This window comes from Xenopus tropicalis, chromosome 8 (assembly GCF_000004195.4).
Source record: "Xenopus tropicalis strain Nigerian chromosome 8, UCB_Xtro_10.0, whole genome shotgun sequence".
Taxonomy (NCBI): domain Eukaryota; kingdom Metazoa; phylum Chordata; class Amphibia; order Anura; family Pipidae; genus Xenopus; species Xenopus tropicalis.
Window position 1 is genome coordinate 91029137 of NC_030684.2, and position 20665 is coordinate 91049801.

Below are 20665 nucleotides of genomic sequence, written 5' to 3' on the forward strand. Positions count from 1 at the left end.
GTCTCTAGGATGCAATGGTATCTTCCAGCCTTTGTACAGGCTGAGAGATGTAACTGTCTCTAGGCTGCAATTGTATCTTCCAGCCTTTGTCCGGGCTGAGAGGTGTAACTGTCTCTAGGCTGCAATGGTATCTTCCAGCCTTTGTCCAGGCTGAGAGATGTAACTGTCTTTAGGATGCAATGGTATCTTCCAGCCTTTGTTCAGGCTGAGAGATGTAACTGTCTCTAGGATGCAATGGTATCTTCCAGCCTTTGTCCAGGCTGAGAGATGCAACTGTCTCTAGGCTACTATGGTATCTTCCAGCCTTTGTCCAGGCTGAGAGATGTATTTGTCTCTAGGCTGCAATGGTATCTTCCAGCCTTTGTCCAGGCTGATAGAAGTATCTGTCTCTAGGATGCAATGGTTTCTTCCAGCCTTTGTCCAGGCTGACAGATGTAACTGTCTCTAGGATGCAATGGTATCTTCCAGCCTTTTTCCAGGCTGAGAGATGTAACTGTCTCTAGGATGCAATGGTATCTTCCAGCCTTTGTCCAGGCTGAGAGATGTAACTGTCTCTAGGATGCAATGGTATCTTCCAGCCTTTTTCCAGGCTGATAGATGTAACTGTCTCTAGGATGCAATGGTATCTTCCAGACTTTTTCCAGGCTGAGAGATGTAACTGTCTCTAGGATGCAATGGTATCTTCCAGCCTTTGTCCAGGCTGAGAGATGTAACTGTCTCTAGGATGCAATGGTATCTTCCAGCCTTTTCCCAGGCTGAGATATGTAACTGTCTCTAGACTGCAATGGTTTCTTCCAGCCTTTGTCCAACTGAGATATGTACAGTATACTGTGTGTGTGCCTTTCCTCTGCATTGTTTATGTTGTTTCTCATTTGGAGCACTCAGGTAAAGGAAATGTTTATGGTGTGCACCTTAGGTCTCTCTCTAAATTTATCCTAGGCGCTCATAGGCAAAAGAGTGCACAAAGTGGTTACACAATGGTTTTCTTTAGTTCTCAGTTACAGACAGAGCACTTGCATTGGGGGGTGTTGGTGCAACCTTTGTTTTTGCACATGCAGCAATGTGCTGTGGGGGAGCCCTATATTTGATACCTGTGGCAGGCATTTGGCAAGTAGTGAGGCTCTCATTCTGTCTTGCTTCTGTTGGACCACCCTAACTTGCACATCAGTGACACTGCTGCTCCTCACAGGTAAAATATGCCGCATTTAGGGGCCTATTTATTAAAATACGATCACTCCGAATACAACAAATTCGTATTTTTTTCGCACTGTGCGTATTTCTTGCGACTTTTTCGTACCTTAGTGCGACTTTTTCGTACTTTGCAACAAAATTTGTGCGACAAAATTGTATTGTCGCACCGAGTATGAAAGTTTTGGATTCATTCAAACTTCGTTATCGTGACTTTCCTTGGGCCAGGTTGAAGCTTTAGAGTGCCATTGAGTCCAATGGGAGGCTTCCAAAATCATGCACAGAAGGACCAAAGTCAGAAAGTTTTTCCCGCCGTTTAAGATCGCTCAGATAAGAAATTTTGTGACTTTCCGATCGCCAATACGATATTATCGTGACTAATACGATTTTTTTCGTAAGCATTTTCGTGATATTTGCGATCATCAGAAATTATCGTATCCAATCTGAATTCAGACTCGTACCTTGATGAATCAGCCCCTTAATGTAAGACATTTTACCATATTGTTATTATTATGTGGTAGATACTTGCGCAAGGGAAATACCTGTTTAAAAAAAGCACCATTCGGTAGAGACTCTACAAATTGTACACCCTCCAGTCACATTGTAATATGATCAACAATCAGGAACTGAGTTCTTGTGGTAGAGAGGATCTTCCTTAAAGAGCAACCAGAATGCAAATATGAGAAAATGAATACAGAGTTAGTGTATCTGATTTGCTGTTTGCTGTTACTCTTTTATGACTGAGTGATTGTATGTGTAACTTTTTGCCAGAGTTTCAGTGTTATTGTGTGTGTTTGTGTGTCAGGCTGATTAGAGAGCAGTGTGAACAGGGGCTTGAGTAATCTAACTGTGCCAATATGATCTGAGGGTAACAGCACTACTGTAGCATAAGATGCATTGGGCTAGCACTTGTCATTGCACAAGAATGATCTGATGGCCACTTTGCTAGTATGGGCTGGGGTCAATGTGTCTGTATAAGCGATAAGCTACTATGCCATTATTGCTTGGACACAAGCTGTAATAGGCCCAGCAATGTATGTACGTGAAACCTAAACGAATCTAAAACGAATTTCATGCATCCAACTTACTTATACTTCTTACTTCTTCATACACCTAGCACCCCAAATATCTTCATTTTACCCTAATCTACCCAAGGTACTCTGGATTTTCTGTTACAGGCAATAAAAGTTTCATAAATGATAAATGCCCAAGACACTTCAGCCCACACTGCAATTTAAGGGTCATCTATTCATCCAGCAGCTAAATTGCTATAATGTTTCCATCTCGCAGCGCGAAGTCTAAAGTTTCTAGAATTCCTGTTTACAACAACAGCACAAGCTGTATGTTCAGGATTGCTGATATATTTTCAGTTATTATTCTACTTTTCTCATCTAAACTTTATTATCACGCAGTGAATCAGGGGAAATGCTTGGTGTAGTTTTACAATGACCAGCTGTGTTGAACTTGGCACATTTTCTTTTGATTGTTTTCTATCATTTCTACAGAACAAGATTCACATTTTTAAGATGATAGAAAATAATAAGATTTGCAACGTTCCAGTAGATGGGGATGTGTGGTCTTTCACTGAATCATAAGTAAGAGAAAGGATAACTGCTTCATAATAAATATGAATTGAGTTCAGTGGAGAGTTTTGGGGATATCAGATATAGTACAGCTTAAAGAGTTGAATTAAAAAAAACACCCTTTAAAGCAGAAGCTAAACTATGGAAATTGCCACAATTTTATATGTCTAAAAAACAGGGTAAAATAGATTAGCCAGTTCCTGTGTTTCATTCTAAGGTTGAAATGAACTTCTGGTAATAAATGTTTCCGTGTCACACATAAATCAGAGCTGTCTAACTCCAGGCCTCAAGGGTTCTGAAAGGTCACATTCTGGATAGAGCATAAACAAAATAAATTGCCCATTGTCACCTCGAATTAAGAGATTGTGGGTTTCTTTAATTCAAAACACCAAAGAAGTATTACTCAGTGGATACTATAATGTCCAGGCTGGAAGGTTCTGTTAGGGTATAGTGGAAATGTAGCAATAAGTGTGAAAGAAGACATAAACCCTCTCAGGTCTCTTAATATAAAGAGCAATGTATAAACAAAATTATGGGGCACAGTCTAATCCTGGGGAATTAGTTCTGCATGTGCACTTATTAATAAGGACATCTTACAAAATAATGAACCAAGTTCAAAATCTTTTGTACTCCACATTGTGTTGATGGCTGTCTGTTAGGTGGCCCCTCGGTTCACCATTTCCAAAATGTCCTTATTTGTAAGGGCACACCCAGAACAAAATATCCAAAATTAGGTTGCACCCTTTATTTATATGTTGCAGTGGCCAACACGATGATTCTTGAATGAATCATAAAGAGACAAAGTGTCATAAAGGGGAAGCTGGCTGAAGAGAGAGAAGCTAATCTCATTGGTGGTATACTTTATACATTCACCAATGATGGGGATTCAGCGATGGGAAAGAGAATTGAAATTATGTGAAATCTAACCAATGCAAACAGTGTTTCGGTCAGTACCATCTGCAGAATTATGCAGAGTAATCAATTGTTGCCTTTTAATTGAGCAGTTGGTGAAATGTGCGTTTCATACGTTAATATTGGTGCTTACGTGGCCACCTTAAGTTGTGTTGGTTCACATTATTTTATAATCCTGGCACTTTGAATGCACTTTACACTGGCTATTCAAGTTACAGATTAATGAGTTGGCGAATACAATCAGTTACAAGGAAGCACTGTACTTTATATAAAATATTTAAACCTGAAATTACTATTTATTACTGAAGCACTTGTAATTTCGAATTTATTTGAATAAGAGACCAGAGTTCCTGTTCTTGTAAGTAAGCCTATATCATGTCCTGCTCTGCTATACACCCCTTATCCAGATATAACCTTAGATTGTTACCTACTGTTGTTTTTACTGTGTTTTGGAGTTTTTTAAATTGGTTTTACACAGTTTGTTTAATTTTGGTGATATATTGGGGTTGGTCATGCTGACATAATTTGGTGCCAAAACTCACACTGGGTTAATTAGATTGGGTTTGACCACTAAGAGCCATCTTGATTAAGGTCTGAATAAGTGACCGGAACCTCATTTTCTGACATTTATCTACTTTATTGCGACTTCTAATACCCCTTTTCCTCAGTGACAACCAAAGTAGAATAAAAAATGAAAAACCATTATTGACCCAGTACAGGTTTGTCACCTTAAACCTTTACTCAATGGTCCACTTATGTTGTTATCTTTCAAGTGTGTGTTGTCACTTTCCGTGAATGTTTTGCAACTACACCAGGAAGTACTAACTGATATTGTGCTAAAATGTAATTACTGAAGCTGATCGGTGGATTCGCCCCTTTTAAATCGAAAGTCACATTCCTGTAACTAGATTTCAATAAAAATACTTTATATCAGACTGATTTAGGAGACATGGCATAAAATCTCCCTTGTGTTCCATGGGCCAAATCTAAATCTTTTGTTATTTAGAACAGCCAAGTTCCAGACAAGTTTAATACTAAACACATGCTATAAGTCTGCCTGACTGACATGCAGAATATAAATTTGCCATTTGTGAGTTTTCTTTTCCTTATGAAGTCTGGCTTCAATCTGACAGTGTTCTAAACTCTGTCAACTCAGTAGAAGCAGATGCCATAGTTGTCGATTTTATTCCATCATCTGCAAATTTCAAGCCTGTAAATCTTTTCTTCTCATTTTTTTTCCTTGTGTAGCTAACATAAATTAGCAGGACAAGATTACATGAACTTTAGATTTTTGCTTCAACTGCATTGTCACCAGGGGCAATTTGATTGTCTATTTACAGAATATTCTATTCATCAGAATCCTACTGTTTGTCAAGTTGCTTAGAATACAAATTTTTATTTTGTTTTTCGCATCAGAATATATAAAAAAAAAAATCTTCCAGAAAGACAGATTTGACTATACATTAATCATAAAGCAAACTGATGCAACCTTACTTGTACCGTTCTTTTTTTAAAGACAAATTTAATGCTCAGTGCAGCAATTTAGATTGCAACCACCAGTGAGGGCAGTTACACTGTAATAAAAAAAAACAGTACCTTGTACTTGATCCCAACTGAGATATAATTAACCCTATTAGAGGCAAAACAATCCTATTGGGTTTAAAGTTTAAATTAATCTTTAGTAAACTTAAGGTATGGAGATCCAAATTACGGAAAGGCCACTTATCCAAAGAACCCCACATCCCAAGCAATCTGGATAGCAGATCCTGTATAGCAATAAACCAGAGTCACATTCAGTGGGTACTAAAGAGCTTTGGTTGCTCTTAAAAATGATCTTATTTAACCATAAAAAACATGAAGAAAGTAAACCCTATTTATACCTATAGTAAATATAATGTTTAAACATAATAGGCCCAATAACATATAAAGCCCAGCAAAGTTCTGTATTTAGTTTTAATCACTATAAAAGCATATTTAATCAAATTGCTCAAGCTAATTTAAGTACTCCTTTAAATTATAGCAGCAGAAATATAAACAAAAAACACGGGCTGTTGTCTGAGGAATCACAGCGAATTTCATGGAAGGTTCTCCTCTGTGATGGAGTGCAGTTCAAATAGGAAAGGTGTAGAAGTCCCTTTTAGGCCATTCCTGTGCTTATAAAATCAGGGGTTGATAAAGGGCTGGAGTGAAGCCCGAAACGTTGCCTTTGGCACTTAGTAAAGATTCACATTTTTCAAAACAACCGGAGTGCTGCTGTTTTCTTCATTCTTGAATTTATCTGCCCGGGCAGTGGGTACAGCGTGCACCTGGGGCTGCAAGAAGCTATTTTCACTGTGTAAGCACATGTTAACCGATTCTATAAAATCAGGGGTGGTACCAGTTCCTCACAAAGGGTTGAACATATTTCTTGGGGTAAAAAGAACTGAAGGCTATAAATTACTACAATAAACAAATTAAATATTACAGGTGTCAGACCTGTTATTTTGAATGCTCGGACCTGGGGTTTTCTGGATAAGGAATCTTCTGTAATTTGGATATTCATACCTTATGTCTGCTAAAAAGTCATTTAAACATTAAATAAACCTGATAGGATTGTTTTGCCTCCAATTAGGATTAATTCTATCTTAGATAAGCTTGAGTACACAGCACTGTTTTATTACTATAGAGAAAAAGGAAATCATTTTTAAAAAAATCAATTATTTGATAATAATATTATTTAACATACCTACATTTTAGTACTCATTCTTTGCTCTTTGTTAAGTTAATTGTTTTTGTAATGCCTGTATAGTAATGTTTTTGTTTTTTTAATATTCCCTGAGGTGTACACCTTAGTACCCATTAGGTGGAGGTATCTCACAATTATATTCCAGGTTGCCCATATTCTTGCACCCATATTGTTGGGTGTTCCTGGGTTTGCCAGCAGTTGGGCACTATGTTTATATCTGGTGTTATGCAAAATCTGCAAATACAGAATAAGGTTATGTCAAAGAATATGACTAAAGGCACAGCACAGTCACGACATATTTTATGAGATCACTGAAGATGCTAGCAGCTAATGCAAAGTGATAACAAAGAAAAAAATAAGAACAAGCAAAAATTGAGAGGGTGAAATAATTCACCAACTGCCATTATAATTAGGCTGCCATATTTCATTAGGATGAAAACAGCAGGACATGTCCAACACTGAATTATATCACATTCCTGTTCATTTTTTGATTTGTGATCTTTAGATACCAGTGATGGGTGAACAATTTGAAGTGCATAGTTATTAATATATCATGATACTTAACTAATCAGCATTCAAATAAGAGTTGTGGAATAACAGCAATGTAAAAAAAAAATTCTGGGCACAATTACATGTATATTATACCAATCTGGTATTTAACTCAGTTGCTTTGCACCTTTTTGCTTTTGTCTCCTCTTCCTCATAGATTGTCAACTTTTCAGGGCAGGAATTTCATTTCAACTATTTATTGAAACTCCCTCCATGTATTTATTTTCATTGTTGCATTTATAACTGTATCCCTGTTTGTCTTTATGCCTTGCATAGCACTGTGTATTTGCCCTGTTTAATACAAAACAATACAATATAACATGCATCCCAGTCACCCTGTATATACTGAATAAGCTTTCTCCTGTCCAGCTGAATAAATGGTAGTTTTTCAGAGAACACTGATATATCACTCAGGAGAAAATAAGATAAAGCCCTCAATAGGGGTTTAAAAGTACAGGAAAAAACTAATTCCAAGTTAAAGCAGAATTCCTACTATTCCTATAATCTCTAGTCAATAAATTATTCTCTAAATAATTAGCAGTAACTCAATATCAATGCATTTACCTATGCAGTACTCTGCATTCCTTATGTAACATACTGCCTAATGTTTAGCCTCTGTAACAATCTTAACCCTTTCACTGCCAGCCGTTTTGGACAAAGCGGAACTTCTACTGCCAGACAGTTTTTGAACATTTTGCACTGTTTCACTTTAGGGGCCTTTCCTTGGGGGGACTTTTAGTTTACCCAGGAAAACTATATATTGTTTTTTTCAGGACAACCTAAGCTTTTAAAATATGGTAGAATTTTTGTGTAATTCCAATTCTGTAACAAGATATAGGCTTCTAAATGTCTAAAAAATGAAAAAAAATCATATTTTCCATAATATAAACACATGCACCAGAAACAAAAATTAGTTTATGCATGAAATTACAACTGATTTGGAAAGTCCCATGTCTCCTGAACGTGCCAATACCAAATATATATAGTTTTATGGAGATTTCTCACTTGTATAGGTCAAAAACTCCCAGCAGTACACTACCAAATTTCCAAAGCACTGCTCCAGAAAGCTGCATACTTTAGATTTCAAGGCCAAAAATTCCACTAACAGAGAGTTTATCCCAGAAAATTTTACATTTTTAGAAAGAAGAGATTCTGGGGAATCCAGAATAGGCACAACTGTCTGTCTACTCCAAACTATCAAGTCGCAATGCTTTCCTAAAGTTATTGATTTTTATCAAAATTTGTGAAATTTTTTTAAAATCGCTTCAAAGCTTCCAGTCTATAGTATCTTAACTCCTAAAGGTCATAAAGTAACCAAATAAAACACCCTAAATATGAACACCAGGGGTCCACTGAACAGTTTGATGCCCAATATGTATAGGTTTACCTAAGTATGTGGCATGTAGGGGCCTCAATGTGAACATACCCCCATATGTACTGTCATTTCTGTCATTTCAGCTTCTGCAAAATCAACATTTACATCATTAGATGTGGGATAAAACTAGTAAAAAGTACATTCACCCCAGAAAGCCATATATTTTTGGAAAGTACACATTCCCCCAAATCTAAAATGGGTACCCATGTCTTTCTACTCCACAGTACCAAGCCGCAAAGCTTTCCTAAAGTTGGCAATTTTGATAACATTTCCAAAAATCCACTCAAAGCTTCCAGTTTCCAGCATCTTATCTCCCACATAGCATTAGGTACCAAGATAAAACACCCTAAATATGAACGCCAGGGGCCCACTGAACAGTTTGATGCCCAATATGTATAGGTTTACCTAAGTATGTGGCATGTAGGGGACCCAATGAGAACATACCCCCATATGATTTATCATTTCTGTCATTTCAGCTTCTGCAAAATCAACACATTTACATCATTATATGTGGGATAAAGCTAGTAAAAAGTACATTCACCCCAGAAAGTCATATATTTTTGGAAAGTACACATTCCCCCGAATCTAAAATGGGTACCCATGTCTTTCTACTCCACAGTACCAAGCCATAAAGCTTTCCTAAGTTTGACGATTTTTATGGCATTTCCAAAAATCACCTCAAAACTTCCACTATACAGCATCTTATTTTCTACAGGTCATTAGATACCAAGATAAAACACCCTAAATATGAACCCCAGAGGTCTACTGAACAGTCTGATGCCCAATATGTATAGGTTTACCTAAGTATGTGGCATGTAGGGGCCACAATGTGAACATATACCCATATGTACTGTCATTTCTGTCATTTCAGCTTCTGCAAAATCAACATTTACATCATTACATGTGGGATAAAACTAGTAAAAATTACATTCACCCCAGAAAGTCATATATTTTTGGAAAGTACACATTCCCCCGAATCTAAAATGGGTACCCATGTCTTTCTACTCCAAAGTACCAAGCCATAAAGCTTTCCTAAGTTTGACGATTTTTATGGCATTTCCAAAAATCACCTCAAAACTTCCACTATACAGCATCTTATTTTCTACAGGTCATTAGATACCAAGATAAAACACCCTGAATATGAACCCCAGAGGTCTACTGAACAGTTTGATGCCCAATATGTATAGGTTTACCTAAGAATGTGGCATGTAGGGGCCCCAATGTGAACATATACCCATATGTACTGTCATTTCTGTCATTTCAGCTTCTGCAAAATCAACATTTACATCATTACATGCGGGATAAAGCTAGTAAAAAGTACATTCACCCCAGAAAGTCATATATTTTTGGAAAGTACACATTCCCCCGAATCTAAAATGGGTACCCATGTCTTTCTACTCCACAGTACCAAGCCATAAAGCTTTCCTAAGTTTGACGATTTTTATGGCATTTCCAAAAATCACCTCAAAACTTCCACTATGCAGCATCTTATTTTCCACAGGTTATTAGGTACCAAGACAAAACACCCTAAATATGAACCCCAGAGGTCTACTGAACAGTTTGATGCCCAATATGTATAGGTTTACCTAAGTATGTGGCATGTAGGGGCCCCAATGTGAACATATACCCATATGTACTGTCATTTCTGTCATTTCAGCTTCTGCAAAATCAACATTTACATCATTACATGTGGGATAAAACTAGTAAAAATTACATTCACCCCAGAAAGTCATATATTTTTGGAAAGTACACATTCCCCCGAATCTAAAATGGGTACCCATGTCTTTCTACACCAAAGTACCAAGCCATAAAGCTTTCCTAAGTTTGACGATTTTTATGGCATTTCCAAAAATCACCTCAAAACTTCCACTATACAGCATCTTATTTTCTACAGGTCATTAGATACCAATATAAAACACCCTAAATATGAACCCCAGAGGTCTACTGAATAGTTTGATGCCCAATATGTATAGGTTTACCTAAGAATGTGGCATGTAGGGGCCCCAATGTGAACATATACCCATATGTACTGTCATTTCTGTCATTTCAGCTTCTGCAAAATCAACATTTACATCATTACATGTGGGATATAGCTGGTAAAAATTACATTCACCCCAGAAAGTCATATATTTTTGGAAAGTACACATTCCCCCGAATCTAAAATGGGTACCCATGTCTTTCTATTCCACAGTACTAAGCCATAAAGCTTTCCTAAGTTTGACGATTTTTATGGCATTTCAAAAAATCACCTCAAAACTTCAACTATGCAGCATCTTATTTTCTACAGGTCATTAGGTACCAAGACAAAACACCCTAAATATGAACCCCAGAGGTCTACTGAACAGTTTGATGCCCAATATGTATAGGTTTACCTAAGTATGTGGCATGTAGGGGCCCCAATGTGAACATATACCCATATGTACTGTCATTTCTGTCATTTCAGCTTCTGCAAAATCAACATTTACATCATTATATGTGGGATAAAGCTAGTAAAAAGTACATTCACCCCAGAAAGCCATATATTTTTGGAAAGTACACATTCCCCCGAATCTAAAATGGGTACCCATGTCTTTCTACTCCACAGTACCAAGCCGCAAAGCTTTCCTAAAGTTGGCAATTTTGATAACATTTCTAAAAATCCACTCAAAGCTTCCAGTTTCCAGCATCTTATCTCCCACATAGAATTAGGTACCAAGATAAAACACCCTAAATATGAATGCCAGGGGCCCACTGAAGAGTTTAAGGCCCAATATGTATAGGTTTACCTAAGTATGTGGCATGTAGGGGCCCCAATGAGAACATACCTCCATATGATCTATCATTTCTGTCATTTCAGCTTCTGCAAAATCAATACATTTACATCATTATATGTGGGATAAAGCTAGTAAAAAGTACATTCACCCCAGAAAGTCATATATTTTTGGAAAGTACACATCCCCCCGAATCTAAAATGGGTACCCATGTCTTTCTACTCCAAAGTACCAAGCCATAAAGCTTTCCTAAGTTTGATGATTTTTATGGCATTTCCAAAAATCACCTCAAAACTTCCACTATACAGCATCTTATTTTCTACAGGTCATTAGGTACCAAGATAAAACACCCTAAATATGAACCCCAGAGATCTACTGAACAGTTTGATGCCCACTGTACATAGGTTTATCAAAGCACATGGCACTTAGAGACCCCCAAATATACCTTGTGCACACTAATTTCATGGCTTATCTTTACCTAATTCATAAACACATGGCAGTTTTATGAGGGGTGGAAGCTGCAGAAATGTAGGGTGACCCCTAAAAACCCTATATTTTTGGAAAGTACACATTCTGACAAATCCAACAAGGGAAAAGAGTCCTTTCTACACCAAAGTACCAATCTGCAAAGCTTTCCTAAAGTTAGTGGTTTTTATGACATTTGAGAAAATCGCATAAAAATGTTGCAGTTTGCCGCATTTATCTCACACAATTTCTTGCGTACAAAGGCAACACACCCCAAATAGGAACACCAGAGGCCTACTGAACAGTTTGATGCCCAATATGCATAGATATACCAAAGTCTGCGGTATGTACTGACCCCAAAATGAAAATAGCGCATAAGGATTTCTCGCCTGCCAGCTCAGTTTTTGCACACAGAGCCCCCTGACAGCCTATTATATGCAGTAAGACCCCTAAACTACACAGGGACCCCCAGAAAACCATATATTTTTGGAAAGTACATATTCTGACAAATCCAACAAGGGTAAAGAGTCCTTTCTACACCAAAGTACCAATCTGCAAAGCTTTCCTAAAGTTAGTGGTTTTTATGACTTTTGAGAAAATCGCATAAAAATGTTGCAGTTTGCCGCATTTATCTCACACAATTTCTTGCGCACAAAGGCAAGTTACCCCAAATAGGAACACCAGAGGCCTACTGAACAGTTTGATGCCCAATATGCATAGATATACCAAAGTCTGCGGTATGTACTGACCCAAAAATGAAAATAGCACATAAGGATTTCTCGCCTGCCAGCTCAGCTTTTGCACACAGAGCCCCCTGACAGCCTATTATATGCAGTAAGAACCCCAAACTACACAGGGACCCCCAGAAAACCATATATTTTTGGAAAGTACACATTCTGACAAATCCAACAATGGTAAAGAGTCCTTTCTACACCAAAGTACCCATCTGCAAAGCTTTCCTAAAGTTAGTGGTTTTTATGACTTTTTTGAGAAAATCGCATAAAAATGTTGCAGTTTGCCGTATTTATCTCACACGATTTCTTGCGTACAAAGGCAAGTTACCCCAAATAGGAACACCAGAGGCCTACTGAACAGTTTGATGCCCAATATGCATAGATATACCAAAGTCTGCGGTATGTACTGACCCAAAAATGAAAATAGCGCGTAAGGTTTTCTCGCCTGCCAGCTCAGCTTTTGCACACAGAGCCCCCTGGCAGCGTATTATATGCAGTAAGACCCCCAAACTACACAGGGACCCCCAGAAAACCATATATTTTTGGAAAGTACACATTCTGACAAATCCAACAATGGTAAAGAGTCCTTTCTACACCAAAGTACCCATCTGCAAAGCTTTCCTAAAGTTAGTGGTTTTTATGACTTTTTTGAGAAAATCGCATAAAAATGTTGCAGTTTGCCGCATTTATCTCACACGATTTCTTGCGTACAAAGGCAAGTTACCCCAAATAGGAACACCAGAGGCCTACTGAACAGTTTGATGCCCAATATGCATAGATATACCAAAGTCTGCGGTATGTACTGACCCAAAAATGAAAATAGCGCGTAAGGTTTTCTCGCCTGCCAGCTCAGCTTTTGCACACAGAGCCCCCTGACAGCGTATTATATGCAGTAAGACCCCCAAACTACACAGGGACCCCCAGAAAACCATATATTTTTGGAAAGTACACATTCTGACAAATCCAACAAGGGTAAAGAGTCCTTTCTACACCAAAGTACCAATCTGCAGAGCGTTCCTAAAGTTATTGGTTTTTATGACATTTGAGAAAATCGCATAAAAATGTTGCAGTTTGCCGCATTTATCTCACACTATTTCTTGCGTACAAAGGCAAATCACCCCAAATAGGAACACCAGAGGCCTACTGAACAGTTTGATGCCCAATATGCATAGATATACCAAAGTCTGCGGTATGTACTGACCCCAAAAAGAAAATAGCACATAAGGATTTCTCGCCTGCAACTCAGCTTTTGCACACAGAGCCCCCTGACAGCCTATTATATGCAGTAAGACCCCCAAACTACACAGGGACCCCCAGAAAACCATATATTTTTGGAAAGTACACATTCTGAGGAATTCAAAATAGGTAAAGTTATTTTTCTACACCAAAGTACCGCATGGCAAAGCTATGCTAAAAACAGATTAGGAACAGTTATACAGGGATAAAAATGCAATGAAACCACAAAAATTGTGTAAATCGATGACACAACAAAATAAGTCACATGACAGTGTAATTAGTGGTCAGAATAATAGATCCAATAGTCATGGTGTCAAAATAAAATTTTTAGGGAAAAAAACTAAAGACAAAGGGGTAAAAAAAAAAGTAAAAAAAAAAAAAATTTGTATACACAAAAAATTGTGTATACATGTGTGCAGACATCTAAAATGTGTGTGATAGTGTGTAAGTGTGTATATAAGTGTGCTAAAGTGTGCTAGAGTGTGCAAAATCGGACAAAAAAAAAAAAAAAGTATGCTAAATTGTGTGTAGATGTGTGTGTAAATGTGTGTAAATGCCTGTAAATGTGTGTAAGTGTGTGTATTAGGCAAATAAAGAGCACTTACCAGCAGGGATCGCAGGCAGGCAGTCCTCTCTGCAGTCCTCGCAGCACAGGAAGTGAGTGGGCGGAGCTAGGAGGAACAAGAAGCTGGGGAACAGACGTGACAAGCAGAAGACGCTGCGATCGGTCTGCTGCTGGGTAAGTAGGTCGTGCGATGCGATCGCATCGCTGGACCAACTTGCCAGCCCCCTTGGCTCGTTGCCGAGGGGGTTGGGGGCACAGCTGACTCTCTGCACCGGCGGCTTTTGCCGCCGGTGCAGAGAGAATTACACTAGTACCAAAAACGTAGGTACTACGTCGGTGGCATACAACTGCTTTTTTTAAACCGACGTAGTACCTACGTCTTTGGCAGGGAAAGGGTTAAACAAAGGCTGTTATTATTATTAATATACTGTTATGGTCTCCAGTATGTCTAAGCATGCCACTGGATGCTTTACTGACAGACTCTTAAGAGTCTAAGTACAGAGCTCAGCAGCATGTTTGTGTTAAAAAAAAGAAAAACTGGTTTTATTCAGAACAAGAAAAAGAGAGCTGAATTAGATTTTTTTTGCTTCCCTTAAGAGAATTTTAGCACAAATTTAAGTAATTGTTAAAAGCAGTACTGTGACATACAAGCCAGTTTATGTTCAATGACTTAATGTAGCACATTTAGGAGATAAAATTATCAAAGCCTTTTACTAACAACAATTTTTATATACCAATTACTTAGAAATGCCATCCTAAAATCCCATGAAGATTATTTAAAACACTGCAGACGACAGTTACCTTATGTTCCTAAATCTGCCTCTACATAATAAAATAGTAAGGAAATGGAAAGCTTTTTCAAAAAATACTGAATTAACTTTCTTGTTTCATTGAAAGAACCATAAACATGTCAATGATTTCTATATGAAAATAAATGGAATCTATATTAATATTCTAATTTAATTATATATTTGCAGCTTGTTGCACAGACCTTTATATAAATCATTCAGTTTGCAAACAGAGCTTACAGTCAAAGCCATCTACCTCAACTACATTAAGGTCATGGCATCACAAATCAATTAACCTACTGTATCTGGACATAGGGAGACCATGCAAATTTAGTGCTATTGTAACTTAGTCACATCAAAGCAAAAAAGGCAAAGTCATGCTCACCACTATCCATGAATCCTTTATTTTTAACAGGAATTGCTCCAGCAGCCAATTAAAAGCGTTTGCTCTCATTCTTGGCAAACAATACTGTGTTTGTTTCACTTGAAACTAGGTGAAATAGAAAATAATTTGGGGATTAACTTCCCTTGAAAACATGAGAAATAGAAAACAATGAGGGTGTTAACTTCCCCTTGAAATTGGGTGAAACAGAAAACAATGAGGGAGGTAACTTCTCCTTGAAACTGGGTGAAACAGAAAGCAGTGAGGGGATTGACTTCTCTTTGAAACTGGGTGAAACAGAAAGCAGTGAGGGGATTGACTTCTCTTTGAAACTGGGTGAAATATAAAGCAATCGTAGGATTAACTTCCCCTTGAAAGGACAAGCTGTCACTGACTATTCTATTCCTCTACTATTCTAAGGGGCTGATTTACTAACCCACGAATCCGACCCGAATTGGAAAAGTTCCGACTTGAAAACGAACATTTTGCGACTTTTTCGTATGTTTTGCGATTTTTTCGGATTCTTTACGAATTTTTCCTTACCAATACGATTTTTGCGTAAAAACGCGAGTTTTTCGTATCCATTACGAAAGTTGCGTAAAAAGTTGCGCATTTTTCGTAGCGTTAAAACTTACGCGAAAAATGCGCAACTTTTCGCGTAAGTTTTAACGCTACGAAAAATGCGCAACTTTTTACGCAACTTTCGTAATGGATACGAAAACTCGCGTTTTTACGCAAAAATCGTATTGGTAACGAAAAATTCGTAAAGAATCCGAAAAAATCGCAAAATATACGAAAAAATCGCAAAATACCGATCATTACGAAAAAAACGCAATCGGACTCCATTCGACCCGTTCGTGGGTAAGTAAATCAGCCCCTAAGCCTCCATAGGTTTGACAGATCAAACCTGCCAATTTTTTTTTTATAAAAAAAAAAGTTAACTAAACAGTAATAAATGAGTGATGAGTGAATCTGCAAAATGGCGAAAAATTAGCGGAACATGGGTGTTGCACAAATTTTTCTGCGGAAAATTTTCATAGAATTTTCACAATACAATTTGAAAATGCCAAAATGTGGAAATTCGCTGTGAATCCATGCCTGACAAAAACATTCGCTCATCACTATTAATAAATTATGAATTATGGGAGTTATTTTCGGAAAAACTCGAAATTTTGGGTTACTCTTTGTCTTTTTTCTTCTGTGATCACTGACAGCAGATTTTAAAAGTATAAGATAAATAAAGGAAATGAATGAGAAGTATATCTTTCTCAGTCATGCAGATTTATAAAACTACTTTCCCCCCAACAACAGTTCATTACAGAATGTTTAACAGTGTACTTTGCAACATTTCATTGATGGTACAGTATGTAGAGAAAGTAAGATAGGAACCCTAATATAGCCTCTGGATAAATTAATCTGAAAAAACTTTACAGCAGTGAATGTATCAGTGAACACATCCCCTATAGTATAAATTAAGAAAAAAGAAAAAGTATGACATTCTTTGCAATGCCTGCTAAATGTGGGCACAAAAAGGTAAAGGACCTACCCAAAAACAGGTACAGTAACTTGGTATTATCAGTGTTTCAAAGTGTAGAAGTATATAAGTAAGGATATGTTCTAGGATTCAGAGCTACTTGTAAACCCATTTTGAGCAAAGGAAGCAGTTTTACAAAACATAGGACTTTTAGTTGCAAGAGGGCTAAAAAGTAGCACTGTATAATGTGCTTACTAGTGTTTTAGCTGCTGTGAATTACATAGCACGTGAACCTAAAAAGAGTCTATCTAATTCAACCTCTTGTCCATGTTTAACCTGCCTAACTGCTAATTGATCCAGAATCAATTTTTATTTTCAAAAGGGCAAATTGCACCAGTCCCTGGAAGTACTAAAAGTTTCAGTAAATTTCAGTAAAAAGGAATCCAACCCTGACTGGAAACTTTTTAATCTGCCAGTGCAACCCTCTTTGGGGAGAAACACCCCTCATTTCTTCTAATCTGAATGGATGCCCTTTCATCAGATGGAAGGATCTGCTTCTGTATAAAAATCAGATGATGGAACACTGTTACATTGCACACCTCTCCCTCAGATAGGCCATCCCAAAATTCTCTGGAGGAAGAGTGCCACAGTGTACTGGATTGTTCATTGGTACTCCAATTACACACTACCCTGAGTCCTACCACATTGGAGTCCCTACTCTAACTATAGACACTATCCTTGTAATTGCATTTATTTACGTGGAGGCAAAATACTCTAACGACACAGAGAATGCTGAAATACCCCTCCTCTGGGACAAAGCAAGGAGCCAGGAACATTTCATGTAGTCATTTCTAAACACAAAACAAATAAGTTTTCCTACCAAATGGAATAAATAAAATATACACATAGTCCAAATCCTTTGTTCATGGTCAGTAAATGTAATCCAAATTTATAATCCAGTGTGTTCTTGAATGGAAAAAGTCCATAAAGTCTACATGTATAATAAATTTAAAATACACATATTTTTCAATAATAGTGTAAATGTCTACTTTCCTTTAATATCGAATATATTATACTTAATGACTAACTCTAAAGAAGGAAACTCTTACTTTTATATGGATTCTTAATATTTTAGCTTCTAAAGGTCTAAATTAAGCTATCAATTATACCTGCTTCTTGTGAACCAATGTCTCTTTTTTTCCCACAGTGAAGCAGAAGGAGAATACAGATGAAAGTAAGATAGAACATTTTTGTTCTCTACAGATAGTCAGTAGGTATAATATATTACTGGAATGTTTTAATTATATTTTTATTGAAAAGTTTTAAAAAATGACATATCTATAATCTGTACAATAATGAACATAATCTGACACTGCTTCAGTATGATACAGATTATAGATGACATATCTACAGTATATTCTGTATCGTATTGAAGCAGTGTCAGATTAGGTTCATTATTGTACATGTAATCACTGCAGTTCTAGATACTTTTAAACTTGTAAGTGAGGTACAATTTGTGGTGAACATTGATAAAAAAAGGTTTGAAAAGAAAATGAAACTAAACATGGCATTGCACAACTATGTTGTTGGAGGAAGATTATCTTTGGTTAAGTGATAAGTATTGGGGAAAGTTCCCTATTGAGCTGGTAAGGGGTAGTGATGAGTGAATTTTTTTGCCAGGCATGAATTTGCTGCGAAATTATGCAATATGCCATTGGTGAATTTTGTCAGGACACTGCTGCAAAATTTGCCAGAAAAAAATTTCGTAGAGTGAGAAAAAAGGCAAGGCCACATCAAAAAAGTCACAGCAAATAAGTTGCGGTCACAGTGTTGGGAATCTGATCAGCTATTATCCTGGCTTCTGCTTTAAACCCAGTGGGTGAGCTTTAGCCTATAGGATAAACCCATGGGACAAGCCCATGTAAATGGGACTTTTCTAGGAGCCTTAAGGAATTTCTTCCCAGAATCCTGTTATGACTTAGCTCAAAAGACACGACACATTGAAAAAAGCCGTGCAGTAGCTGCGTTTTGTGATTTTTTTCAGCGCTTCGCAAACTTTTTAGCAGTTTCACAGGTTAGGGGAGAGACAATAATTAAATTATTACATATTGCTGTTTGTGTTGGATAGCACTTATTATTAAATTGTTCAACCGGTTTATTGCCAAAAGCTGTCTATGAAGTTGTCTTAAAGTCCATTCGTCTAGTACTGTATATCTGATTTGGTTAAGAAATTCCTATCCCGTTGGTGGGTTTGTTGTTTTTCATTTAACAGCTATGCTGCATGAGTTTTAAGACTTGGGATTTTATCTCCCACTAAGAATATTATTGTTTTTTTTTGTACCTCTGTGAGCAGGACTTTGTTTAGCCAATTGAACACAGTGTCCCAGAGTTAGTACTGAACATGTCTAAAATATGTGTAAATAGTTCCTTTTGCTTGACCGCATCTCAAACACATTTGTGAGGTAGTATGAGAAAACAACTTTTGCAGTAATACCAGTGTATGGTACCATTTCATTTGTACAGGTATATGTTTTCTTTGATGGTAACAGATGGGACTTTTCTCACTTTCTTTGCCATCTAGGTAGTTTGATTGTGCATGGTCATTTTTTCAGATTCTCATATAATAATTGGGATGTGTATGGCTAAGTCTGGAGAGATATTGGTATAGTCCTGCCCGATGGGGAAATCTGCCTCAATAGAGTTGGGTATTGGGCAGTCTGCGGTTGATCCATAGGTAGTATGCAAGGTGTGGTACACTGCTATAAAAATAGTTTCAGATATGTCCACTTAGTTGTGAGAATGTGTTATCCAGTCCATGGAATATTTAATTTGAGCTGCTCTGTAGTAATGAGATAGATTTGGGGTTGCAAAACTACCCCGAGATTGCTGTGTAAACATTGTTTTCTTAATGTTGTTTTAAGAATGGGTATTGGAAGTGTATTAAAAAAGTATAGGATACGAGGAAATTCATTTTAAAGGGTGCAATCTTCCCAAACCAAGAAAGGTTGTATGTACTCTGGACTCTTAATACTTATTCTTGAAAAATATGTTGGAACACTGTTATTTGTTGCTATTCCTCTTGGTGTCATTACACTTTTGGGTATTTATGAGATCGGGCTCTCTTGTGGGTTATCAATTAAAGAAGGGCATACTATTGTCATGAAACATTTGATCCTGCTGTTTGTGTCTTAAGCACCCCAATAAAAAATTGGGAACACACACAGCAACCATACAGGTATTGTCGCTTTATTCTTAATTGGATGCATATTACTGGCGAGCAACAATTACTAGGAACGTCTAGATAGCTTTGTCTGCTACACATATATACTCTGAATATTATCAGCAAATACCTTTATGTAGAAATAATAGAAAGTCAGCTTTGTTTGTCTTATTTTTAGACAACTTCACCTACTCAACATTCTTACAATGATGGACGACTCTCTTTAGCATTATACTTCGGATGTCCGCATTTTGGCTGAACAGTAATCACAGGCCTGAAAGAGAGAGAGAGAGAAGGAATAGAAAGTTTCATCTATTTTCAGTGTCTGCAAGACAGCAGTTAGTGTTGAAACCAGCAGCAGGTGCAATGAAGCAGAACTACTGTGCACATTAAAAATGTCATCTCGTAACATCTGCAGAATAATCTTTTCTTGAAGCATGATTTATAGCCACTATATATTTTATTTTGCACAACTGTAATCTCTCAGAAATTAGAGAGGTCTGTCAAGTCAGTAAAATGATAAGAATTTCTTATGTAGAAATTCACCTGCACTTAGAGAAGCAATGGCTGGGGTTAATAAAAGAAAATCATCATGTGCCATGTGTATTTTAAAACATCTGTTTTAAGCAGAGATGGCATGCGGTGAAATGTATGAAAAATGTGCAAACAATAATTACAATGATATATTCTGTCAAAAGGCTGCACCAGTTGAATTATTG

At 37.2% G+C, this 20665-nt stretch overlaps 1 long non-coding RNA gene across 1 annotated transcript; it reads left to right on the forward strand.

The window, feature by feature from the left end:
* Positions 1-800: 800 nt before the first annotated feature.
* LOC116407047 lies at positions 801-20448 on the forward strand. Its single transcript, XR_004220021.1, has 3 exons — positions 801-885; positions 17934-17996; positions 20125-20448. It is a non-coding gene; the product is annotated as an uncharacterized LOC116407047 (long non-coding RNA).
* The last annotated feature ends 217 nt before the right edge of the window (positions 20449-20665 follow it).